This window comes from Pinus tabuliformis, chromosome 5_1, assembly GCF_031772625.1.
Source record: "Pinus tabuliformis cultivar Carrire ecotype Pingquan chromosome 5_1, CPIR1, whole genome shotgun sequence".
In the NCBI taxonomy this organism is placed as follows: Eukaryota; Viridiplantae; Streptophyta; class Pinopsida; order Pinales; family Pinaceae; genus Pinus; species Pinus tabuliformis.
This window is the reverse complement of record NC_142305.1, coordinates 445392924-445420565: the sequence shown is the minus strand read 5'-3', so window position 1 is coordinate 445420565 and position 27642 is coordinate 445392924.

Below are 27642 nucleotides of genomic sequence, written 5' to 3'. Positions count from 1 at the left end.
GAGGGACTAATATGCCCGCTTGCACAATCTGGTGTCTTCAACCTCTAACAATCATGTTGAGAGCACACCATCAACTAGTGAAAATGAAGCCAATGGAAATAAAGGAAGATTTAAATTTCCTTGTAGACTGTGTGAAGGCGATCATGCCCTCCACCGTTTTCCTTTCCTGGATGAAGCTAAAAGAGTCTTGGATGATTGTCCTGCTTCACCACAGTGACTTCCTCCTGGATGCAAGGAACTCTTCCCGAGTCCATCACTAGTTGAAAATCCGACTGACACACCTTTGTTTTCCATCGAATCACCTACCATTGAAGATAGACCCTCTGATTCCACACTGGACCAAATTCAACAGGTCAAGATGGCAGTCAACCCAGCCTTGTCTTTAGAAGGTCCACCTTCAAATGATACTATCACCAAAGAGGATGAGAACGACACCATTCAAATTCTTTTCATCAACATAGAATCCGATGAACATGGGACTTAAGGGATTATATTACGAAAAAGGGCTACTGGAGTTGCCTTTCCGTCCCTTTTTAGACTCTCTAAAATTGAAAAGGACCGAGTTACCTTTGTCGTTAAACTCGTTAAAACAATAGCGACAAACTTGTCCATGCAGATAAGAGCAAGTTTCACTGTCGCTAGGCTCGTTAAAACATAGCGACAGGTTTGCCCAACGGGAAAATTATAGAACAAGCATATGTTATCCTCCTCAAGCTTGACAAAAATAAAGAGGTACTGGTCAGCAATGACTGGGGAAAAAGGGAAGAAAACTTGAATAATTTCATTGGTAACAGGTCGCTCCTGAACATGACACTTTCAATCCATCAGCATGATTGAGTCGGGTTGGGTTATTCCATTCACCGGTCATATCAAAATTGGCCCACCGTACCATCCATTTTGGGGTTAACGCTACCAAACCATTTCAATGTCGCCAATATGTTCAAGAGAATTCGCTCAGAGAATTCACCAACCTAGCTAATGCCTCATCTGCTACAATACCTTCACTCTCCATTTTTCATGACTGCCACCCTAAAGCTTGTATCATCAGATCATTTTCACCTCCACAAAATCATTTTCTCCGTTCCGTGTCATAGATGTGGGATTCATTAAGGCCCTCCTACGATGGGTCACTTCTTGTCGACATCAACTCATTATCCAAGAAGTTGACTTAGGAACAACCCTTTCAGTACTTTGAAGCTTGCATGCCTCAATGGCAAGTTTCTCACTTCCGGCGACAGGTTTACATCAATGGCCTTCGACCGAAAGATTTTGCGTGGTGTTCGACATTGACTCATGTATTCACACCACGTGAATTGTACTGTAGTACCTTGAGGGTCATTATCATTATCATTGATTCCTCTTGTGCTTGTTAATAGCTTACATCATTCGCTGGTAATCAGGCAATGTTTTTCCATGTTCGACATCAGAACATCTTTTCACATGAATCGACTTGTACTTCGGGCGAAGATTGAATGATTTTGAAGACCCCAGATCTAGTTTCATCCATCCGGGCTGTGATATATATTTAGGAAAATAAAAACTTCAAATGTACATCACAGTTGTACAGATAATCATCCGAACTAAGCGATGATGGCTCTACCAGAATCATTAGTCTGCCACACAGACGATTGTTTGTCCTATGTACATGAAAATGAATTTATAAAGTTGAGCATGGGAATGCCCGCCTCAGCTAGATCATGAAAATATTATGAAGATAATGTATTGTATTGTATCTTATTACAGGTCACCTTCTAGTTCGAAAAACCTCAGATCCTCATAGTAAAGCATTTCACCTGACATCAGAAGATTTACGACCTCATACTTTAGGGGGCAACTGTTATAGAAATATTTTGGCACTGCAACCCCAATCACATATGTCCATAAACCAAGGGCTTCTAAACCCCTAAAAGTGTTGTTTCATACCCTAAAGGAGCAAGGTCAGCTAATTACATCATTTCCCATAAGTTCTCCCTGAAAAACTACTCAGAAATGGTCAAAACTGGACCATACAATCTGCTCCATGCTGAGGGTGCGATGCATCTCACCTGTTACACATGGGGGGTGCGATGCATACTAAAAATCCATTCTATAGGGTGCGATGAGCGAGAGCAGAAAAATGGCAGAAGCAGTTTGCTAGGTGGAAACTCAAAGAATCTTCTAGAAACTGCTCATATGACACTTGCCTCTCTGAATTCACCTAGGGATGAGTAAAAGATCATGAAATCTCCAAGTGGAACCAAGAACTATCAGTGAAATGACACTAATCAAAATCGCAGAAGCTGACTCAGTCTCCTACAAACATCTATATATGGATCCCTCATCCTAGAGATCCAAAGGCTAGAATTTTGTAATTTGCAAGGAAGTGTTGTTGGTTTCTCTTTGAAGACATTGTTGGGTGATCTTGCTTTGTATGAGGTGAAGAGGGCTTTCATGCTGGGAGGATGATGCTGGATCAGACAGCTTGGTTGTAATCCTCTCTTCTACTACTTCTATCAATAAATCTATTTGAGTTTTCCTCCATATGCTTGTATATCTCTGAATCTTGTATTTGTATATGCATTTATATGGTTAATGTACATCTGATCCTACATTGTTTATGGTTATAGATCTCTATGCTTTGATGGTATTTTGTTTCCTTAAGTCTACAGGTGTTTTTTGAAGCAAGACAAGTGAGAAAGGAGTGGTGAAAGCTCTATCAAGGGGGAGAGGAAATGAGCAAGGAGACTAGCGAAAGACTGAGGTTGGTACTCTCTGATTCTCTCTCATCTATCTCTCATAAAGGAAAACACAAGTAACTTTAGTTCGTTTGTTTCTAAGATAGCTATCCATCTTAGTGGGACTAGCAGCTCTAAATGGACACTAATTTTCCCGATAACACTATCGGTTAGTGTTATTCTCTCCTCCTGCCTACAACCCCACTGTAGCTCAAGGGACCAAAGTGAAGAATAGTACCTTGGAGTTGGTAGGGTGGACAACCGATTGGGTCAGCAACTTTGGTCAAGCATGAAGGTAATTACAAAATTTTGATCTTGGAGCCATGACGAGTAAGGAATGAGGATCGTGACAACATGCATTATGGATTATACCTTCTCTTGCATGAATGGTACCTCTTGTAATTTGTTTTATGGACTATTTAGGAAATGTATAACTTGAATATTATTTTCGATGGATGTTTTAGTAAGTTACAGTTATCAATGTAATATTTGTAAACTTCCTTGGAATGGTTATCCTCAGGTGTACAATATTGTAGATTGGAATTTAAAACATTTGATAATTCTTCATTGCATTGCATGCACTATTACTTTTGAAAATTGTTTTTGAATTTAATAGTGACAGTGTGAATTGAGAACTGAAGTTGTAATTTTTTGTAATTACCTATATATATATATCTATATATATATATATTAAAGAAAAAAATAAAAAAACAAATATTGAGGTCACATGTTTTTGTTTCATTTCCTCTGTTCTTCCATCTACTTCTTATTTTAACATTTTTCTTTTTTGTCCTTGTCATAAACACAATCTCTCCACTTAGTTAGCTCATGTCACAGTGCCTACATTCATAGATATTAAATAATACCTCTAATCTCACTAGATATTGATGAAATCCTTCCAAATTCATTTTGTTGAACCCCCCTCCCAATATATCTTTTCAATAAAAATAACTTATATTTTTAAAAAATATTGGTCACTTTTACCGAATAATTCTTTTTATACCTCCAAAAAACATCCCCTTAACCCACATCCCACTCCCCCTCCCCAAAAATTAAAGATAACTACAATATGTTGGCTCTATTTTTTCACAATTAAAAAAACTACTTTATGAATGAAAGTGATAATATATTGTCAACAAGGTGAAACCTCCATCAGTACTACCACCCATTGTAAACAAATGAAGGGGACCTTGTTCAACATTTCCCTTAGCATGTTGAAGTTGGGCATGATCTTAAATTTTGTTAGTGGCAATAAAGCCAAAATTAATATCATCAACTTCATATTTGTTACAGAAACAAAACAATTTGTATGCTCATGTATGTTTCTCTCATGCTAAATCAAAATTCTCTCCATTATTTATTCCATGCCCATATATTGTGCTACCACTATCCATGATAACTTTGTGAAACATACCTCCAATGTTGCACTTTAATCTAGAGATTTTATTCATCAACCTTCAACATTTAGAATGTAGTGCTTAGTTGGTGTAATCATTAGTCTACTCATCATCAAATTCTCACCTTATTTTCTTATTGTTGCAAATATTACTTTGTTCCATTATTCCTTTTTTGTGTATATTCTCTCAATATAGATTCTTCTATAAGTTGTGTTCCTCTTTTTTACAATGTATGTAATAGTAAATCAATAATCCATAATTGTATAAGATATCCTTACTCTCTACCTTGCCCACGGTTGTCATGTAATTTTTTCATAATTTCTTTCTCTTCACATTGTATACATATTCCAATTTTCATGTGGAATTATGACCTCTGCCTCTACCTCACAATGTCTCAATCTCTATCTAACTTAAAAAAATTCTTGTATTTTGTGTTAATTTCACATTTATTTTAATATATCCTTTAAAATACAGCTTAGGTAAACTTATCTCATTTTATTTTGAAAATTTCCAACCTATTTAAACTCTTGGATTCTTCTTTTCTCTCTATTTTTATATAAAATTATATAGCGTAGAATTTCATATTGTACCTTTTACACTCTATTCCTTTAACTTTTTATATGGATTCAAGATGAATTCAAGTTAATATTTCTTTCAAAATTGTCAAAAATGTTTTAAAGTTAGCCGCTAACTGGAAGATAAAGGTCCAATTCCACAAGAAGTGATGTCAATCACCTCATGGTTAACAAGTTGATCATGTTGGAAGTAATTCTTCCACGTGTTATTGTGTGTCCCTAGGTGTCTATCTAGAAGTAGTTATTTCTTATGTGTGTGAGTCGTCTATGAGTCATAGGTCCACCTTCTTCGAATCTTATCATTTAGAAGTTGTTGATCTAATTCTTATATATGTAGCTACTTTATGTGATCAATAATATAAGGTGATTTATGTTGTGATGTGCAATCACTGTTTGCTCATCTATAGGAAAGATCTAAAGGTTGATCTATAGGATTAGTGTGTAGATAGTAAGAGCAGATTACTACATTTTATTATTTGTGTGTTTTGTGTGAGATTTTTGTACGATGTGTGGGTTTCTTGCCATCAAATAGCATTGGATCATTTCTAGTGTTTGGAGAATCAAGTGACATTTTCATAAGCTACTTATTTGGAAGTGGGTTCCACTACGGAAAATGCCAGGGATTTTTTGAAGTTGTTGTCAGACCTAAGCCAAGATCAAAACAGGATGTGGAGGCTAATCAGATTTCATTCCTAGGCATGTGCTAGTGGACATTGATGTGTTCTCAATTTATTTGTACCTGATCATCATGATATACCATTTCCTGAATCTCTGTTACAACTATGATTGGATGAATAGTCAGCCTACAACCCAAATGGTGATTCACTACAGGCCACGGCTATGACATTGCCAGACTAGAAGATCACAATTGTAAGGATCAATCAGTGGGAATTGGTTTGAGGATGGATCTTCGAGTGTTGATATGTGGATCTACTGGGCATTCATATATCTAACTTCATGTCTCATGATGGGGCAGTTTTCGAGGCTGTAGGATCAATGCTGGATTTGGCTTTTGTGTTCAACACATATCAAAAATTTGAATGGTTTGGCTCTTTCAATTAAATTTGTGTGTGATTTATTTTTGGCTTGGTGGACGGGAATGCTTTAAATTTAACCTTCATGGAGTAATCAATAAAGAATAGAGAGTGTATGTGATTTGTGTGAATATTTTAAGTCAGACAAAGAAACAATGTAGATCAATGATTGCCAATATTATGGCCTAGTTCTAGCAATCCCAAAACCATTTCACATTTCAATCCCATTCTGTCACGTCCCTAATCAAAAAAATCGTTCATGTGAACACCTTGAGGTTTTCCAACATTAATTCTAGACTGTTGAAAACTGTAACTAGGTTCGGTATTCATAATGACATGTAATTGTGATTTTTGTAAATGATGTAAAGAAGAAAATAAAATTATTATTGTAAGTTTTTCTTCGTGGGTTTCATGATCAAGGGATTTTATTTTTACATTGATCCCATTGTGATTCTTTAGGATTTTTCAAAAAGAGTGAATGTCATGTATGAAGAACCCTTCTTGGGCATGTTACAAATGTGTATGATTCTATAGAATTGTCAATAATCCCTCCAATACAAGCACTAGCCACTTTTCTTCAAGTTGGCCTCAAGATAAAGAGAAGAACTCATGTCAGCTCACCTAATTTGGAGACACAACCCTTCAAAAGATCATGCCAGCTAATATTCATGGGCATGCTACTATAAATAGACATATCGACATATTACATATAAGCAAGTTTTGGATCTCTCTGAAGTTCGAATAGATTTAGAGAGACAATTATGGATACCTATGTAATTCGGATAAGAGATTTCAGTAACACATTCAGATTTCAGAGAAGATAAGTTTTTGTGCTATGACGTAGTATACAAGCTCAGACTTCATAGAATATTGTGGTAACATTTTAGTGATCTCTGGTTCAGTGATCTCATAGATAACTTCGTGACATATCGACATATAGACTAATGATTTCATTGGAGACAATTCAATTATATATCGTAGTGATTTGGTGCTATCTCAGGCTCACATATTTGGTGTTATCTTAGCTTTGGTGCTGCTAGAATGATCACATTTTGGTACCAGATAGTGATGTGTTTCACTGCCATCTCAAGTGTGTCTATAGCTCATTTCTATCACAGTTTATCTCAATATGCTCATATATGAGATGATATTAGTCCATTTTACTGCTATCATTGTAACTATGTCTCGGTGCTAAGAAGGTTGAAGCAAAAGAGGATTCAAGAAGAAGAAAAGAGCAGAAGACAATTAAGAGAACTATTTTCTTGGTCTTGGAGTGGTTAATAGGTTAAGGGTCTTGGTCTTGGTATTCGTCAATTGGAATCTCTATAAGAATAATTTGTGTGGGTTTTCCTCTCAAAGAGTGAGAGGTTTTGGCCCTAGATGATAGCCTACATTCTGTGTCTCTTGTCTATTTATGTTCATGCATCGGTAGTTTTTTTTTATGAAGACGAACACTAATAATCTAAGTAAAAGAAGATCCTAATTTAAAGAACTAAAAATCACTCACAAGCAGTTACTAATTTAAGAGAAATCACCTAATACTTGATGACCTAGATTTCTCAACATGTTTTTAGAGCTAAGGTGAAAAATTCAAGAAAAGGGCATCTCATCAAAGAGACACTAAAGGATAAAGTTTCAAGAAAGGCATCAAAGAAATTTGAAGGATATCAAAATGAAATTTCAATATCTACATTGAAGACAAACCCTATATCAAAGAAGAAAGTCTGCTTCAAAAGAAGTCTTGGGATCATCAATCAAATAATCAGTACCTTGATCATTTGGATGTAAATTGTGTACCTTGATCTATCACAATTTCCCTTGGGACACCAAAACGAGTGAAAATATCCTCAAAAAGAAATTAAAATCCAAAATTTTCAGTAGCAAAAGGAATTTCTTTAGCTTCTACCCATTTTGTGACATAATCTGTAGAGACATGAATGTAACTTTTTTGCCTTGATGGTGGATTGATTGGACCAACAAAATCTAGAGCCCATTTTTCAAAGGGTTCAATAAGTACTTGAGGTTGTAGAGGCATCTGATCTAAAGGAACAAGCTTTCCCATTCTCTGAAAACTATCACAGCTCTTAACATATTCTTTGGCATCTTTGAAAAGATAAGGCCAATAATATCCTAAGAGAAGGATTTTATAGGTAGTCCTTTTATCAGCAAAGTGTCCTCCACATGGTTCATCATGACAAGCCTTTAATATTTATGGTACTTCATCTTCTCTAACACATCTTCAAATGATTAAATCAGACCATATTTTGTACAATTATCCATTTATCCATGAATAAGATGCACTGGTTTGAATAAATTTCCTTTTCTCCCAAGGAGACAAATGTGAAGGTAAATTTCATGTGGCCAAATAGTTAGCAATATCTACAAACCAAGGAGATTTAATAGATACTGCAAAAAGATATTTGTTAGGAAAATTATCTTTTACAAGAACATCCTTACTATCATTTTGGATTCTAGATAGAAAATTAGCAACTGTATTCTCCTTTCCAGGCATATCCAAAATAGTAATATTGAATTCTTGTAATAACAATAGCCATCTTGTAACTCTACCATTAGTAATTGATTTATTCATTAAATATCTAATTGTAGAGTGATATGTGTGAAAAAAAGTTTCATAACCAGTGATATAATGTCAAAACTTATTAATGTCATGTACAATAGCTAGAAACCCATTTTTTTTTATACTATAATTCAACTCTGTAGGAGTCAAATTTTTACTTGTGTAATAAATGGCATAAGGATTCAATTTTTTTGTCCCAATACAACTCCAAAAGTTGTATCTGAAGCATTAGTTGAAATATGAAAAGGAATGCTCCAATTTGATTCTCTTAAGATGGGTGCCTCAGAAATATTTTCTTTCAATGTTCCAAAATCTTTTTGGCAATCAAAATTCCAAATGAATTCACAGTGTTTTGTAAGTAATTTGAAAAGTGGAGAGGATTTATTTGTGAAGTTTTGTTATGAAACTTTTGTAATAACTAGTAAAACCAAGAAAACTTCTAACATCTCTTTGACAAGTAGGAACTAATAATTTGGAAATAACTTCTACTTTAGATGCATCCAATTTAATTCCATCTCCTGAAATGTTGTGGCCTAAAACATTCCCACAGTAAACATCATAAAACATTTTTCATGGCTTAATGAGAGATTTGTTTCTTTGAATCTAATGAAATTTTTTTCTAAATTTTCAAGAGCCTCCTCAAAATAATTACCATAGATCGTAAAATCATCCATCTAAACTTCCACACTTTTCATGAAATAGATAAAAAAAAATGCCTAAAATTTCCCTTTGGAATGTTGCAGGTGCATTAGATAATCCAAAAGGAAGTACCCGGTAAGCATGGGATCCCCATGGACAGGTAAAAGTTGTTTTGTCTAGATCTTCTGGAGCTACTTGGATTTGGATATATCCACTAAAACCATCCAAGAATGAAAAATACCTTTTCCCTCCAAAAAAATTTCCGCCTCCTTAGATTCTTGGGAGTTAAAATCATAAAATCAACAAGATATTCCCAAGAATCTAAGGAGGCAGATACATCTTCTAATAAACCATCTGGTTTGATAACAATTCTATCTGCTAACTGTAGTAATGTTGGTGTGTATTGAAGATTAGAAGATTTTAATTGATTTATATATTGTTTACTCATGATATTAATAATTTCTCCTAAATCAATCAATGTGTTTGGAATATTGACACCATTAATGTGTGTTTTTACAATAGGACTACTTGGATCTTGATATTTTTGAACTATTGGTTTTCCCATCATAATATCTGCAATGTTTTCAACGAACTGATTTTTTTAACTTCTTTTATTTTTCTTCCTGGTTTTTTAATGCTAACTCCTTGATTCTCTTTGCAAATATTGGTATTTCCCTTATAGCTTGTGACAAAGGAATTTTGATGCAAACATTCTTCAGTTCATCTAATATATCATATTAAGGAAACACAATTTGATATTCTATTCCTTTGTCAATTTTTAGCCTTTTAGGAAAGGGTGGATTTCAAACAAAAACGTAAGGTTTTTCTTGTTGGGTGCTATAAGGTGTCTTTAAAAAACTCCTACTTGCCTCACATTAATCATCAACCTGGCTACGTCTTTCTGTTCCAAGAGTGTACACAATATGCACAAATGTCATATCTATGGAGAGTAATTATTTGAGATAATTTATTAAATTCAATACAAGAGTAAACGGATTAAATCATAAATCTCAAGCTTGTAACTTCAGGGAAAATAATCTATCTAAGCATCAAAACTCAACCTTAATCTGAACCAAGACTCAATCTTAATCAAGATATTCTAATTGCAATTGCATCAACTGAGTGCACTGTAGCAATAATAGAGCTCTTCTAGCTAATTCTAAGCTACTGCGGAGGAATAAAGCATCAAATCCAATCAATAACACTTCTATCTTTTAATGAACTAGAATTAACTCTCTCTTAATGACTAATTCAATCCACAACATAAGTAAATGAAATCGATTGGCAGAATTAAGAAGTAATGAAATACATACACGAATTCCACACCAATGAAATTAAATCATCTGTAAAACTGTAAAGCAGAGTAAATAAACTTGTGGTAAAGGAAATGTAAAAACACAGGGAATAGTAGTGGAATCCACCAGTGACTGGGCCCAAACCACTAGCGAATACTACTTAACTACTTCAGAATATCACGAGTGAACAGCAACTCAATTCATGTATTAATCATCAAATTCAAATGTCATTACAATGCGCTATCTTCTTCAAGATTAAACTCATATATTAAAATTACTACCTCAAAAGGGTGAGAAGTTCCTTTTTATAATCAAGAAGTAAAAGAGATAAATGTGATTCCTCAGGATCATGAGATCTTGAGGAATTCGTAACTAAATGTTATTATCAGACAACATTGCAACTTGCATATGATCCTCTTGATTTATTCCTTGATTCCTCCGCATAAGACGCGCTCCTTTTCCTATGTTTAGCATTTGTTGTTCAATATTTTGAACAACAGCTATTCCTTTTGCCAATTTCTACATAAAAACAATGAAAGTTAGCTTTGCTTAGTTGAACCGTATCAAAATCAATTTTATTCATTTCTCATCGAAGTTTTATCAACATCTTACTATATCAGGGTGCAAATGCATAAAAAAGAAGGAAAAAGACAGTCTAATCAAGAGTAAACTTATACCCATTGTACGACCCAACATACTCCCCTGCTTACCTTGTTTCATGTCCTCGTGAAAATCTAGTAGTTCCTATGTAGTGCAGTTAGAGAGTAAGTTGGAAAACCTGTTTCTTTATCAGACCTAAAACCATGTTGTTGTATCAAACTGGAAAAGGCTGTTTCTTCCTGTCCTTCAGGAGGGTACCAAATAATAGGGCTCTTGTATCGACATCCCAACCAATATGGTCCTTCTCTTAGGATAATATTGTTGTATGTGACCAAATGGCCTGCAGCAGCTTTGAAGTTCCTCTAGTTAAGTGGTTCTCTTTTCTTGACACTATTAGTTGAGATTGTCCATCTCATCTTGGATGCAATCAAGGACCTTTCCTGAATGGAGAGGAAATATGCCCTTCCTGTTTGCACGATTTCCATATGTATAGGTCCCAAAGTCTTAACTATGCCCTCCTGTGTCATAAGCCTTTTGTGTTTAATAAACAGTTGCAAAGAGTGACTAGGCTCACTTCTTACCCATAAATCCATTTCATGTTCTTTTCTATGGAAAGAGTTATAGGCCTTAAACCACTTAAGTTTATTAACTACGAAGGAAATAAAAGATTGAAACTGGACGTCCCCAACAAAATGGCTAGGATTCTTATCTACCTCTTCTTCTAATACAAAATTATGTAAATAAAATTCACAAAGAAGTCGTTGAACTTTTACCCCATGTTCTTTACAGCAACTTATAAATTCTTCAGTTGTTTTTAATTCTATTGGTTTGCTGGCCTTTGCGGCTTTAATCTTCAATAATAATTATCTTTCCAATAGAAAAATGGCATAGTTCATAGCAGGATACCTAGAAGATAAGACATCTGAATATAGCGAGCAAATGGTGTCAATCTGATCCATGACCTTGTCCAGCTTAGTCTTCACCTTCTTCAGCCTTTCTTCCACCTGTCTAAACCTAGAAAAAGTTTCATCCTCTATTATAGTCAACTCTCTAAATTGCTTTTGCAACTCCTGATAATTTTGTAGAGGAACTGTCTCCTTCCTACATTGATTTAAAGCAAGTTGGGCTTGTGCCAGTTCCTCCTATAACTTCCAAAGAATAGGATCACTACTTGAAGGGGTGTCCTTGAATTTTTCTTCAGTTTGGGTGCTTGTGCTGTGAGAGGGTATGCTCTCGGTCTGAGTTCTTTTATTATGGGAGGACCAACCCTTCGTTTGAGTTCTTTTATTGTGGGAGGACCAACCCTCCATCTGAACAACTGTATCCATTAAGTCTGCATGCAAATTTGTTTGGGTGGCTACTGTTTGAGTAAAAATAGGCTCGGTCTAGGTTTCAATCACCATGCCCTCACATATTTTTGTTTGTGTGGCCACAGTGACTACCTCAAGGGTAGTGTTCTGGGCTTCTCTATTTGCAGTTTCATTCAATTTCTGACGTAGCCTTCTAACTGTCTTCTGGAGATGTTGGTATTTCTTCCTCAGCTTCTTTAGTTTTGTTTCAGCTACTCACTTTTTTTGAGGTGCCTTCTTTGTAAGAACGAGTTTGTCAATACCCTATGTATCTAAGGGTTCTTGGTGCTCATCATGGGTGTGCTCCATAATAACTGTGTCACCAGACTGGTTATCGGATTCATGAATAATTTTTGTGCTCGCTCCCTCTTCTTGGTCTGCAGCTTCTAGAGAAGGAAGAATTTCTGTATGACCAAAATCTCCTAAGGATTGAGCTTTCATAAGGTTAGGATCAAGTGATCCTCCAGGTTGCATGTATGCATTCAAATTTACCAGGACCTATGCCATCCCTTCCTCAAAGTCCTACAAAATATCATCTTGGGGGTTCATAGGTGGTCTCTAATGAGGTCCTACTTCATTGCTTGGTTCATCATCAAAATGTTGTACTCCCTCTTGTTCTAAGTCCAACTTATGTTCTTCCTCGGGTTCTTGTTCTGAATTGGCTTCTTCTTCAAGTTCCGATTCAGAATGACATTCTACCCCCTTTTCAGGTTCAGAATTGCCCTCTTCCTTGGGCTCAGGCTCTGAATTATCGTTTTCTTCTGGTTCTGGCTTAGAATTTCATTGCTCGTCTGGTTCTGACTCAGACTCTTGTACAGTAATTGGTCTGGATGGCTCTGTTGGTCATTCGGTGCTACCTTGAGGATTTACAAACATCCTCTGGGCTAGTTTAACCTTGCAAATCGCCTGCACTAATGGGGTTCAATTTTTGAATGAGTAGTCCTTTTCCTCTTCGGAACAGGGCTCTGCTGGCTAATTTCCAAGATTGCAGAGTTTTGGATTACAGGGTCTTGACTAATCTCTAGAGGTGCTATGAGACCATCCCAAGTTAAGTTTTGTTGAACAAGATTATGGCTAACAATTAGTCTAATCAAACCATGGTGGATAACTACAGTTTTGGGGTGCCTAGCCCATCTTATTCTATCAGTGGTATCATGCAGCAATGAATTCAAGAAAGATGGCAGATTAACAGTGAGCTTTTGTTTTAAAATAGCTAAGAGTTTGAGTTTTCATGGTCTTACCACATCTCGTCGTCCATCACAGGTAATGTACCTCTAGACAACACTTGCCAACTCATGCCATGGTTCTCCCAGAGAAGACGGTTGAATGCCCTTGCCTTTTCTGGTTAATTCCTTGCCTGCATCTCTGAAAATATCCACCACATCTTGCAACATTACGTGCTTTTTAGGCCATATAGCTCCTTCCGCTAGCAGACCAGATACTTCAGCTATCATAGCTTCTGATACTGTGATTCTTCTTCCTTTCACCATGGATTTCCCATTTCGTAAATGCTATGATAATTCAAGAAAAACTTCACTATTAGGGGTCTGGAGCCTGGTGAAGTATGACATCCATCCTGTGTGCACCAAAATCTCCCTAGCTCTGTCCAAAATTTCCAATACTAAAGGTTCTCGGCGCACTGATTTTCCACCCATAATGCTTGAATTCTTCCTACAATTTCAAAAGATTAACAGGCAAGAAGAACATAGCAAAGAACAACAATAGCAAGAAACATGCAGTAGAGAACAACAATGGTGAGATATAACAGCAAGAAGATGTAATGGCTATGTTTCATGATGTTTAAGTGGCATTTCCATGAGAATTAATATTATTAATTTGAGGACTATCTTATTGCCAAATGAAGTTTAATCATGGGATACCGTAGCAACATATGAAATCCAATAAAATAAATATAGCGCATGCAAGGGTGTAATGGGAGTCCTCCCCCTCCTTCAAATGAGAGGTCTCCTACGACTAAATAGACAAGGAGGTGTTGTTTTGATGGCAAGGCAAGAGGGTGAAGGGTACGGCAGTAAATGAGACAGAGTACACATATCAATGATGGGACGGCAAGAGGTATGGTTATAATGAGAGTGGAGTGTATAAAGGTAGTTATGAATAAAAGATAAGACACTTTGGGTTGATGATAGGTTATGTGGAAAAGGACAACAATATGCCAAAAAGATGCTCCGCTGACGATATCTTAGCTAAGAATGATACGATTGATCAAAAAAACATCTCATGCATAAAGGTTCTAAAAATAAAATTAAGGAAATAATTTCTTCAAAAACGAAAGAATAAGAAGAGGGTATTATAATGATTATTGATGTTAAAATGTCACTTCAATACCATAAGCAGAGCCTTTGCTGCCAGCTGGCATCCATAGTCTCGGCAGGGTTGCTTTTTAACCCTTATGAGCCAAGATCCTCAATTTATAAGAGGAAAATTGGATTGATATTCTACAGAAGATATCAGTGTGTTGGCATGATAACCAGATGACCACACTGCCATTCACTAGGGTGTAGCAAAAGTGATCAAATCGGTTCATGATGAGACCTCCTATTCCAAGGATATACTAGTTGTCCAATGGATCATAACCCTAGTGTGGTGGCCATAGTGGGAATGCTACTTTGCTACAGCCTTATGAACATGGTAGGTTGGCTCTTAATGAGACCCCCTATCCTCCATCTGCAAACAAAATTTTTCTATTATTACATGTTTTTATGATAAATAGAGGGAGGCTCAATACTCCTTAAGAGCAGGGATGGCGAAAAAAGTTGAATATGTCAATAGAAAAAAAAATATACCCATAGCCTTATTTATTATAGACAGAGAAGTTGATAACCAGGAGAAGTAGAACCAGCATGGTATTCAAGATGATCCATCAGTATCAGGTACAGCAGAAAACAATGCAGTAGAGTAGTATATAAATAATTGTGTCCCTTTTCTTGAAAAGAATCTATCATCAATAGGTTGTCCTGTTAAAGATAATAACGTCAATAGTATTAACTCCCTTCAATAGGATCCATACTTCTTGCCCTCATGAAAGTAGTGTACTTCATGCCATGAAAAGAAAACAAAATGGGGCTGAGATAAGCTAAGAGCAATCACACAAAAAGAAAAGAAGTGTTGTTCAAATAGATTGAACAGCAGATAATCGCAAGAAAAGGTGTTGTTCAAAGGTTTGAACAGAAGCGCTAAATACACAAAAAGTGTTGTTCAAAAGTTTGAAAAACAAAAATAAAAAGGTGTTGTTCAAAATTTTTAACAACAAAACATACAAAAAATTGTTGTTCAAAATTTTGAACAGCAAAAACACGCGAAAAAAGTGTTGTTTAAAAGTTTGAACAACAGCTATTTAAAAGTTTGAACACGAAAAACACGCAAAAAAGTGTTGTTCAAAAGTTTGAATAGCAAAACACGGAAGAAAAGTGTTGTTCAAAAGTTTGAACAGCAAAACACGGAAGAAAAGTGCTATTCAAAAGTTTGAACAACATCTGTTAAAAAGTTTGAACAACAAAAGCATGCAAAAAAAGTGTTGTTCAAAAGTTTGAACAGCAAAAACACGCAAAAAGTGTTGTTCAAAAGTTCGAATAGCAAAAACACGTAAAAAAGTTTTGTTCAAAAGTTTGAACAACAAAACACGAAAAAAATGTTGTTCGAAAGTTTGAACATCAAAAACACGGAAAAAAGTGTTGTTCAAAAATTTGAACAACAAAACATGGAAGAAAAGTGTTGTTCAAAAGTTTGAACAATAAAAACACACAACACAAGTGTTTTTCAAAAGTTTGAACATCAAAAAAAAAAAAAAAAAAATCAAATCAGCAATCGTATTTACATATTTTACAATGAAGAAATAACTTTTATCATCGTGAAGCTACCGAGGGATTGCCCTCTTCAGCTAAAACTTGCATGGTGGGGTCCTCACGTATCTATTGGTAGAAAGATTCTCTAGTAAGTGGTTTTTGGTAGAGGCGTACCTGATGCCCATTTGCTTTAAAAGAAGTACCCGACCCATCAATGGTGGCCAACGTAAGGGTGCCATTGTCATGTACTTTCTTTATTTCATAAGGGCCTAGCCATCTATTCTACAGTTTACCTGGGAAGTCTTGGAACCTGGAATCATATAGAAGTTCCCAGTCGCCCTCATGAAATATCTTTCTTAAGGGCATCGTGCCATTTGGCTCTGTGTTGTTGAATAAGTGCAGTATGTTGTAGAGCCAATAGTCGAATTTAATCTAATTCGTTCATTTGCTATAACCTATTAACCTAGGCTTCAGTTAAGTCTAGACCTACCTCCTAGGCTATCCTTACTATTTGTATTTCAAATTCTATGGGGAATATGGGTTCCTTAACAAATACCAGCTGATATGGAGAGTATCAAGTAGTGTTTCTCCAAGTTGTGCGATATGCCCACAAGGCCTTTGGTAGTCGAGTAGTCTAGTCTTGTCTCTGCGATGAGACTATCTTCGTTAGAATAGCTTCGATAACTTTGTTGGTGCTCTCCACCTGCCCGTTCACCTGCGGGTGATACGGAGAGGTAATTCTGTGTGTAAAGTGATGATTTTTCAGTGTAGCAACAATCTTGTGACCCATGAATTGTGGCACCCCATTATTAATCACTTCTCTAGGTAAACCATACCGCACAAAAATTTCGAAAATAAAGCTAATAACAGTTTTCTCTGTTTCTCTTGGTAATGCTACTGCTTCCACCCACTTAGTTATGTATTCTGTTGCAACCAATATATACAATTTCTAGTTGGATGATGGTTTAATTGACCCAACGAAATCCCAATGCTCAAAAGGTTCTATCACCAGCTATGTATGCAAGGGAATTTCATCAGATTTCCCAGGGCATCCCATCCTTTGGCAACTATCTCATTCTTGAACAAATTTCTTAGCATCCTTAAAAATAGTGCGTCAGTAGTAACCCATTCGTAGAATTTTATGTCCAGTTCTATGGTCTACAAAGTGTCCACCACAAGGTCCTTCATGGAAATCTTTTAAGATGTCATAAATTTCGTCCTCCCTGATGCACTTGCGGATGTGCATATCAGCCCCTGTGTGGAAAATATATCCTCCAATCCAGGAGAAATGAGCGTTGCACTGCACAATCAATTTCCTTGCTCTAGGTGTCAGATGTTTGGGCAATTTTCCCACTGCTAAGTAATTCGCCACATCTGCATACCATGGTGTTTTTACAGCCACAGCGAACAAATGTTCATCCGGGAACTAATCCTCCACTGCCACTATATCATCTGTTCTTGGTACTCAGGAGAGGAAGTCTGCCACAAGGTTCTCCTTCCCTGGTCGATCCCTTATAGTTATGTCAAATTCTTGCAAAAGTAGTAACCAACATGTCACTCTTCCATTTGTGATAGGTTTTTTGGTTAAATATTTAATAGCAGAGTGATCAGTATACAGAAAGACAGGATATCCAGTTATATAGTGTCTAAATTTGTTCATAGCATAAATAATAGCTAGAAACTCCTTTTCTATGACTGTATAGTTCAACTCAGCAGGAGTTATGTTTTTGCTGATGTAATATATAGTGTAAGATTTCTTGTCTTCTTCTTGACCAAGAACAGCTCCAATAGCTGTATCTGATGTGTTTGATGAGATATGGAAAGGTATATCCCAGTTCAACCCTCGTAAAACTGGTGTTGTCGATACTAACCATTTAAGATCTGTGAAGGTAGTGTCACATTTATCAGTCCATATAAAATCAACATTCCCTGTCAAGACATATAAAGGTGCAGCAATCTATGAAAAATTCTTTATAAATCCATGATAATATACAGTAAATCCAAAAAAACTACGTACCTCTGTTTGAGTGCAAGGAGTAGCTAATAAGAGGATTACCTGTATCTTTGCTGGATCTATCTGAATTCTAGTTGTTGAAATGTAATGACCCAGAATCAAGCCCTCTGTCATCATCATATGACATTTCTCATGACTTAAGCATAGCCTAGTTGCAATACACCATTCTAGGACTTTCTCCAATGTCTGTAATGCCTGATCAAAGTCATCCTCGTAGGGTGTAAAATCGTCTATCTTCACCTCCAACCCTTCATTTATCAAGTCTGCAAAAATACTGAGTATGGCTCTTTAGAATGTAGCAGGTGTGTTGCACAATCCAAAAGGTAATGCTCTGTAAGCAAATGTTCCCCACGGGCAGGTGAAAGTAGTTTTATCCTGGTCTTCAGGGGCAATCTAAATTTGGTTGTAGCCACTGAAGCCTTGCAAGAAAGAGAATAATTTCCTCCCTGCCAGTGTATCTAGGACCTGATCGATAAATGGAAGGGGAAAATGGTTTTTTGTGTTTCTTTTTTGAGTTCTCTGTATTCAATGCATATCCTCCATTTTCCATTCTTTTTGGGGACAATGACTAATGGGGAAACCCATTTACTATCGGATATAGGGTAAATAAAATTCACATCTAATAATTTTTGAAGTTATTCTTTCACAATATCCTTTAGATGAGGATTTAATCTATGTTGCGATTGTTTAATGGGTCTTGCATCCTTTTCAATATAGACATGGTGCATGCATAACTGAGGGTCAATCCCTTTCATGTCTAGGTAGTCCCATGCAAAAGCCCCTTTTATTTCCTAAGGACTTGGATAGGTTTTTGATGTTGGTCGCTACTCAGATTATTGTTGATGTTCAGGATCTTCCCTTGCTCGATTTCGATAGGCTTGCTATTATAGATAGTGGTTGTTGGTATTGGTTGGTCATTGATATCTCTCAGGGAATCTTCTTCAATCTCATTGTCAAGGACTTCTTTAATCATGTGACATCTCAAATTAGACACTGTAGTAGGGTGATTGATAAAAGTATTAATGACATCATCTTTTGTTTGGTTTTTGAATTCAAGGGCATCTTCCATAGTCAATGGTGAACGAATATTTTATGTTAAATATGTTACAGGTTGTTTCCGAGTTTTTACAATGGTTAGGCTTGGCTGAGCGGGAGGGTATAAGACTAGATTCTTTACATCATTTCCTTGGGTTATGGTCATACTGCTTGTCTGGCAGCTGATATAAGCATCAGTTGTTGCTAGCCAAGTGTTATAGACATTTTTGTGCCTCGTAACATGGAGCATGAAATGTCAATAATTACAGGGATCCTCAGTCCCTAAACATGTTGTTCTTACCCCTAGAAGAACAAGGTCAGCAAACCACAGCACTTCCCATCAGTTCTCCACCTGAAAAACACTCAAAACAGGCTATTTTTGGATCATGTCAGCTGCTCCACTGAGCAACTGCGCTGAATTTCAACTGCTCCTCCTTGTACCTGCGCTGAAAGTCAAAACCAATGAAGGCTACCTGCGCTGGGCGAGATTGGCCAAGTGGCACAGTCATTCTGCAAGGTGTCAACTACCCAGGAAGCTTCCAAACTGACACTTGGTTCAAGAAATTCGCCCTGTGATGAGTAAGAGGTACTTGATCTCCATGTGTAAGCAAGGATCTCCAAGTGGACTTAAGAACTGAAGATTAACTGAAGAGGGAGAGGACACAAGGCAGCTTTATGTCAGTCTCAAGCTGACTCATCCTTTCTTCTTCTATCCTATATATAGAGCTCTTCTATGAGGTCTAGGGAGGCTGGAATTTTGTGCAAAGCAAGGAAGTGCTGTTGGTTTACAGTTAGAGCTATTGGGTGATTGCTTTTATAGAGGTGAAGAGGAGACTTCTTGCTGCTGGGGAGGTGCTGCTGGATTGGAGCCTTTGATGGTTGTAACCTTCTCAGAACCCTGTTACTTTTATCAATAAAGCTTTGAATGTTCTCCTATATACTTGTATTGCATTGATGTATTGTATTTACTTGTATATTTGATTCACTCTAATCCATGCATCAGTTATGAGTACATGTATCTTGTAGTCTTCTTCTCTCTGTTGTGCAGGATCTGTGTGTAGCTGGACCGGCAAAGGGAGCAAGGAGCTGGGAACAAGAGACAAATAGAGAGGATAAGGATCGACAAAAGCGAAAGACACCGGTTGGTTAATCTTTTCTTCCTTCTCTCTGTACTTTCATAAAGGAAAACATTAAAGCTTTACTTTCAGTTGTTGCTAAAGACTGTCACCTTTAGAGTAGGGATAGGGTCATCCGAGTCGGATACTTTTCCCCACAACAAACTGGCGACTCCGCTGGGGAGCCTAGTATCTTGTTGGTGTTTGTAGTATTTTGCTATTCATTTCTTGAAGAAAAGAGTACCAAATCGAAAAGCTTTTGACTATATCAAAAGCGAAGTAGAGGGACTGCTGCTCTTGCTCATTTACTGAGCAAATTCAAGATTTGAAGAGCTGATCTACAAAAGACTCTTTACTCTTTGTGATAGCTTTTCATCCTCTTGATCATCCCTTAGCCTGTACTTGACCTATAGCTTTTTATTTCAGCAAAAACAGTGCATTTTTGAGCTTTTTATGACCCGAAATTCCTTGTAAACGCAACTCTCGTGTCTCAGTGCAGGCTGTCCACAGGCAGTCTGCATTTCAGCGTAGGTACTCCCTTCGGGAACTGCGCTGAGAATCAAACTAACAGACCAGAGCCTGCGCTGGTCCAGTTAGCCAGTGTCTTGCTGAGGTTTCCCTTAGTGTCTGAGCCCTGTTTTCACTGATTTTTTCTGATTGCTTGCTGGTCATTGTACTTGCTGTAAACCAACTTTCCTTGACATTATTCCGCCTCAGTTGTGTGATGAAACTGTGAGTGTTCTTTCAGTATTTCTTGTTTCAGTTACAGTTTCCCATTGTGAAAAGCGAACTAGTATAGCTGTGGCCTCTTAGATCCTGAACTGTAAAAGTGTCTTTGTGATCTTATGAGCTAGTTTTATTACTGTTCATGGCTGTTTGAGTTTGTTTGTTTTTCATTTTATGGTTTGAATCTATACATTTCCTGTGTTTAAACAAGTCGATCATAAGGTGTCTTTTTGATTTTGGACAAGCTTGTTTATTTCTACTTGAAATTATATTCAAAATTATACAACAGTTTCCTTTCTGTCTTACATCAACATTAAGGATAATGAAAAGAAATACATGCATTGTGCATTTTGCATTTGGCTTTGTGCTTGACGATTTAGGAAAATTTGCATTTTAGTGTGTGTTCTATGATCTGTGGAAAAAGTTGTGTCTTTCTTTTCCCTCAGTAGATTAAGGTTTTCAAAGTTGAAAGATTGAAAAGATTTGCTTCTCATCTTAGATTGCATATAGGAAGTTGTATATATACATCTCGTGGCGACCCTGAAAGGCAAACTGTTAAGCAAGATCAACATTAAAATAAACTCAATTTACATAACAACGCTTTGTAACATAACGCAAACATCTAGAGGTCTAGGTAGAGACGTGTTCCGGCGTCGTTAAACATAGTGACTGTCGATCTCTACGAAGGTGGGTGATTCCTCCTGAGAGTCGGTGGCACTAACACGGACTTGTGCTCCCGCGTACCGTCGCGTATATTGGGAGACCCCTATAGGCTTTTATCCTTTATCCTTAGGAAACCGTGTCGGCCGCCCTACTGATCGCGATGCAGTGAACACAGCATTCACGAAGATCGACCACCCGTACCGTAAAACGTATTTTGTGGTTTCGCGAAAGGTTTGGCACACCCTCTGCCTAGATCTCCAGAGCAGTTTCTTTTGGCCTTTTTCAAACTCTATAACTGAAAAAGTCCAACCGAGCATTTGTCACTTCGGGCTCGTTAATACATCGAAGTCGACTAGAGTCATCTTTAGCTTTTTCTCGACTCTTAAAACATGAAAAAGCAAGTTTGTGTCTAAAAGCGTCGTTAATAAAATTTATTTTAAGCGGAACATAATCACCTGTTATTCCCACGTTGATCTTTCAGTTGAAAAGTATGGAGCCCACCAACCAAGGAAGTAACCTTGGCGGAAGTCCAAATCCCTTCTCCTCTTGGGGAGATGTTGGTGCGCCTCATATGGCAACATTGTCACTTCCAGGATTGACAATCGGCCTACCTGTATGGCTCTTTTCAACTAATGTAGTCCAGATCGCCACTAATCCTGAGCAGTCGAATCAACAGTCAGAACAATCTAGAACTACCCACCAGCCTTCCACTTCTTACGATACTTCCTCTGATCCTTCATCTTCGCAAGGTAGAGCTGGCAAGAGTCAGCCTCCCAAGGAGAAGAAGGAAAAGAAGAAGAGAGAAAAGAAGCAGAAGGAGCCTCTGGCGAAGGCAACTGGGGGCAAGCAGAAGAAAGCTGACAAAAACCCACACACTGCACCGACCGGGCCTAAATCGCCATGTGTCATTTGCAAAGGGATCCACTTCCATCGTGATTGTCCTTGTATTCCCCGGATACTAAGGGACTGGTCCCAAGGTTGCACAATCTGGTAGCATCAACCTCTGGTTGTCATGTTGATTGCAGTCCGTCAACTAACGAGAGTGAAGGACGAAGAATGGGACCAAGATCACCCTGTCTATTGTGTGAAGGCAATCATGCCATCCACAAATGTCCATTCTTAGATGAGGCAAAGAGAGTTTTGGAAGATCGCCCGGTTTCACCGTTGCGACTTCCTCCTGGATACCAAAAACCCGCGCCTAATCCCTCGATAGTTGAAAATCCAGTTGACCCGCTCAAGTGGTCAGCTGAAGTGTCGGTCATTGAGAATGAACCTGCTGAATCCAGACCAGACGAAAGTCTAAAGGTTGAAACGGCAGTTGACCCGGTTCTTCCTTCAGAAGTTTCATCGTCCAATGACTCCGTCATTGAAGACCCGTCTTCAAATGACACCGTCGCCGAAGAGTCAACTTCATGCGACACCCTCACTGAAGAGAATAAGGATGACACCATCCAGGTTCTTTTCATCAGCACCGACTCTGATGAGCGTCAGGGCAATGCGCCCATTCCTTTATCGCAGGAAGGAACATCATCAGGGTCATACCCGGCCGTATATTCGGTCCCACCACCAAGCAACCTGGTTGTATCCTTTGATTGGAATCAACTAGGCAGACCCCGGTTACCAGCCAGTATACCATTCAGAATCATTGTCCAGATCTATAGAATGATTATGGCTGGTACTATCATTGATGAAGGGGCGTCTGTGAGTATCCTTTCCTCTATTGCTTGGAAAGCACTGGGTTCCCCAGCGCTTTTACCTGAGTTAAGAAATCTCTCAGGTTTTGATAAAGGAACCAGTCGACCATTAGGAATCCTCCCCAATGTACCTGTTACATTGAAAGGAAAGACCGTCATTTTAAACGTGATGGTCGTCCAAGGACCCTTGGATTATAACCTACTCCTTGGGCGTGACTATATTTATTGCATGGGAGCGATAGTCTCCTCACTCTTTAGAGTAATGTGTTTTCCACATGAAGGAAGGATGGTCAAGCTCGTAGACCAACTTTCATTTCCGGGATCTCGCATCGCAAATAGTCAAATACCAATCCTAAATGGTCTGTTCACTCAAGATTCGCCTCCACCCCCAGTCCTCCTTCCCGATGAGTGCGAGTGATTCGGAAAGAAAGACTGGAACCCAGGGGGCATGCACCCTGGTCTGCTTCGGGCAGAAGAAACCCTGGGTATAAGGAAGAATTTCCGCAGAAGAATGGACTAGTCCTTACCCCGTCCGGCGGTGGAAGAGGGGTTGTTCTAGAATAATATTCTTTTGTCAAAGTTATGCGAGTGAGATAATCAGCTTCTCGCTCCCCTTGTCTAGATAATCAGGATACCGAGGATGAGGACCATTTGCTGTATCAAGTAGTAACCATCTTTGAAGTCAAGCCTCACCCATTAAAACATATGTTTTAAAGGATAAGTAGGGGCAGTCTCCAAAGAAAGAGATTCTATTGCTACATCAAGTGGCCACCATCTTTAGTAACCTAATGTTAGACATCGCCGAAGAAAGAGATTGATTTGCGGCAGCGAATAGAACCCTCTTCGGATAATAAGAAAGAAGCAAGCCTCCCTCAATAATACCAATGTTTTATCTTTGAGTAGTGTTCTTCTCTTGTCACAAATAGTTGTTCGTTAAAAGTTGGGCCGATGGGAAGCCTGAGTACCGCATAAGACCCCTTAAAATAACGAGAAGACTAGTATCGTTAACATTAGATTGGCAAGATGACAAGTAGCTGTGAACACCCAAAGAAAAGCAGAAGTAGGGGAGAGGAGGGGCAGCCTCGAAATTCTGTCCTATGCCTGGGGGCATGCAAACTTTTGGAATGTGAGCGAGGGACGACTATTTATTTTTTAAAATTTTTAGGTCCTCCCTTTAAACCTGTAGGTCTAACCCTTTAAACTCGTAGGATTAGCCGTTTCCGACCTTGCATGAAGAAAGCCTGTGGGGCAAAGGTAAAAACTTGCCAAAATTGGAGCATAGCTTCGTGAGATAAAGCTCCTTAAAAAATAGCTATCTCACAGGAGGCGTTCTTATTATGACTGGTATATCGAGCAGTTTTAGCACATAGTTCATGCTCGTTAAAAAATAAACGCAAGATCCGAGCAGTTTTAGCACATAGTTCATGCTCGTTAAAAAATAAACATAAGTTTATGAGCAGGCTTTCCTTCAGAGTTCAAGCTCATTCAGAAAAAACGAACCGGTAAATAACCTTTTGAGATCGTAAATTCATCAGCCATAAAAACCTTGGTCGTGTTTGTGCACCGTCTCCTCCACTGTTCATTTGGCCGATCATTCACCTCCATTTGTGTGTTTACCTCTTTTGAGAAACAGCTGCGAAGAGTGATTTCACCTAGCCATCCTTGTGACACTGCCGTGATTGGAAAATTCCAACTTGTACCTGGAATCAGTTGCTATCCCTGTTTATCACTCGTTCCTCAAAAGACGAGTCTTCTTTGAGCTCTTTTCACTGACTCGTAAAATATGAAAAGTTTGCCGAGTTTTGGCCTTCCAGCTCGTTAAAGCGACCGGAAGAGCTATCCCTCCTCTAGATTTTAATCTTTTTGGACCTGAGGGATTATTGCACAAAAAGATCGAGCGCTTGTTTTGTTCGGCTCGTTAAAGCAATCGAAAATTCATCCCTTCTGTATTGTTTTATACTTTTTCGGACTTAAGGGATTAGATGACGAAAAAGGAATTTTGGAGTTGACTTTATGTACCTTTTCAGACTCTCTAAAAATGAAAAGGACCGAGTTTTCCTTGTCGTTAGACTCGTTAAAATGATTAAATAGCGACAAACTTGTCTTTAGACGAGAACACGTTTCCCTATCGCTAAGCTCGTTAAATCATAGCGATGGGCTTGCCCGAAGGGCAGGTTATAGAACAAGCATATGTTATCCTCCTCAAGCTTGACAAAAATAAAGAGGTACTGGTCAGAAATGACTGGGGAAAAATTGGGAGAACATCAAAGCTTAATGGTAGCAAGTCACTCTTGAACATGACACTTTTCCTCCGTTCCACATCGGGTTGGGTTGTTTCATTCACCGGTCTCATCACCATGGTCTTCGCCAAACCATCCACATTTGGGGTAATGCTACCGATCCATCGCATCAGTGTCGTTATATGTTCAAGAGGGGTCATTCTGAAAGTGTCAACCGTGTCCCATCCACTGCCATACATTATCCTTCATCCATTCATGATCGCCACCCTGAATCATATATCACAGTTTGTTTTCACCTCCACTAAAATCATTAGCTTCGTTCCGTGTCATTGATGTGGGATTCATTAAGGCCCTCCTTTGACGGATCGCTTCTTGTCGACTTCAGCTCATTATCCAAGAAGTTGATCTAGGAACAACCCCATCAGTACTTTGAAGCTTGCATGCCTCAATGGCAAGTTTCTCACTTCTGGCGACAGGTATACATCAATGACCTTCGACCAGAAGATTTTGCGTGGCGTTCGACGCCAAGTCCTTTATTCATGCCACGTGAATTGTACTGCAGTACCTTGAGGGTCATTATCATTATCGGTGATTCCTCTCGCGCTTGTTAACGGTTTTCATCATCGACCGGTAATCAAGCGATGTCTTTCCATGTTCGACTTCAGCGAAATTCTCACATGGATCGACTTGTACTTAGAGTGAAGATCGAACGAGTTTGAAGACCCCGGATCTAGTTTCATCCATCCGGGCTGCGATACATATTCAGGAAATATAAAAGCATTTGTCATGTACATCATTGCAGCAGATGATCATCCTACTCAAAGGATGATAATTTCAGCAGAAAATTATCAGTCTACCATCAGACGATCGTCTGTTCTATGTACCAAAATGTATTTATAAAGCTGAGCATGGGAATGCCCGCCTCAGCTAGACCATGAAAACAGAATGAAAAATAATGTATTGTATTGTATTGTATTACAGGGCACCTCTCAGCACTTGAATGAACTTCGGACCCTCTGGATAAAGCATTTCACCTGATAAACGGCCTCATACTTTAGGGGGCAACTGTTATAGACATTTTTGTGCCTCGTAACATGGAGCATGAAATGTCAATAATTACAGGGATCCTCAGTCCCTAAACATGTTGTTCTTACCCCTAGAAGAACAAGGTCAGCAAACCACAGCACTTCCCATCAGTTCTCCACCTGAAAAACACTCAAAACAGGCTATTTTTGGATCATGTCAGCTGCTCCACTGAGCAACTGCGCTGAATGTCAACTGCTCCTCCTTGTACCTGCGCTGAAAGTCAAAACCAATGAAGGCTACCTGCGCTGGGCGAGATTGGCCAAGTGGCACAGTCATTCTGCAAGGTGTCAACTGCCCAGGAAGCTTCCAAACTGACACTTGGTTCAAGAAATTCGCCCTGTGATGAGTAAGAGGTACTTGATCTCCATGTGTAAGCAAGGATCTCCAAGTGGACTTAAGAACTGAAGATTAACTGAAGAGGGAGAGGACACAAGGCAGCTTTATGTCAGTCTCAAGCTGACTCATCCTTTCTTCTTCTATCCTATATATAGAGCTCTTCTATGAGGTCTAGGGAGGCTGGAATTTTGTGCAAAGCAAGGAAGTGCTGTTGGTTTACAGTTAGAGCTATTGGGTGATTGCTTTTATAGAGGTGAAGAGGAGACTTCTTGCTGCTGGGGAGGTGCTGCTGGATTGGAGCCTTTGATGGTTGTAACCTTCTCAGAACCCTGTTACTTTTATCAATAAAGCTTTGAATGTTCTCCTATATACTTGTATTGCATTGATGTATTGTATTTACTTGTATATTTGATTCACTCTAATCCATGCATCAGTTATGAGTACATGTATCTTGTAGTCTTCTTCTCTCTGTTGTGCAGGATCTGTGTGTAGCTGGACCGGCAAAGGGAGCAAGGAGCTGGGAACAAGAGACAAATAGAGAGGATAAGGATCGACAAAAGCGAAAGACACCGGTTGGTTAATCTTTTCTTCCTTCTCTCTGTACTTTCATAAAGGAAAACATTAAAGCTTTACTTTCAGTTGTTGCTAAAGACTGTCACCTTTAGAGTAGGGATAGGGTCATCCGAGTCGGATACTTTTCCCCACAACACCAAGGCCTTCCTAATATTAAGGGATGTCCATCTAGT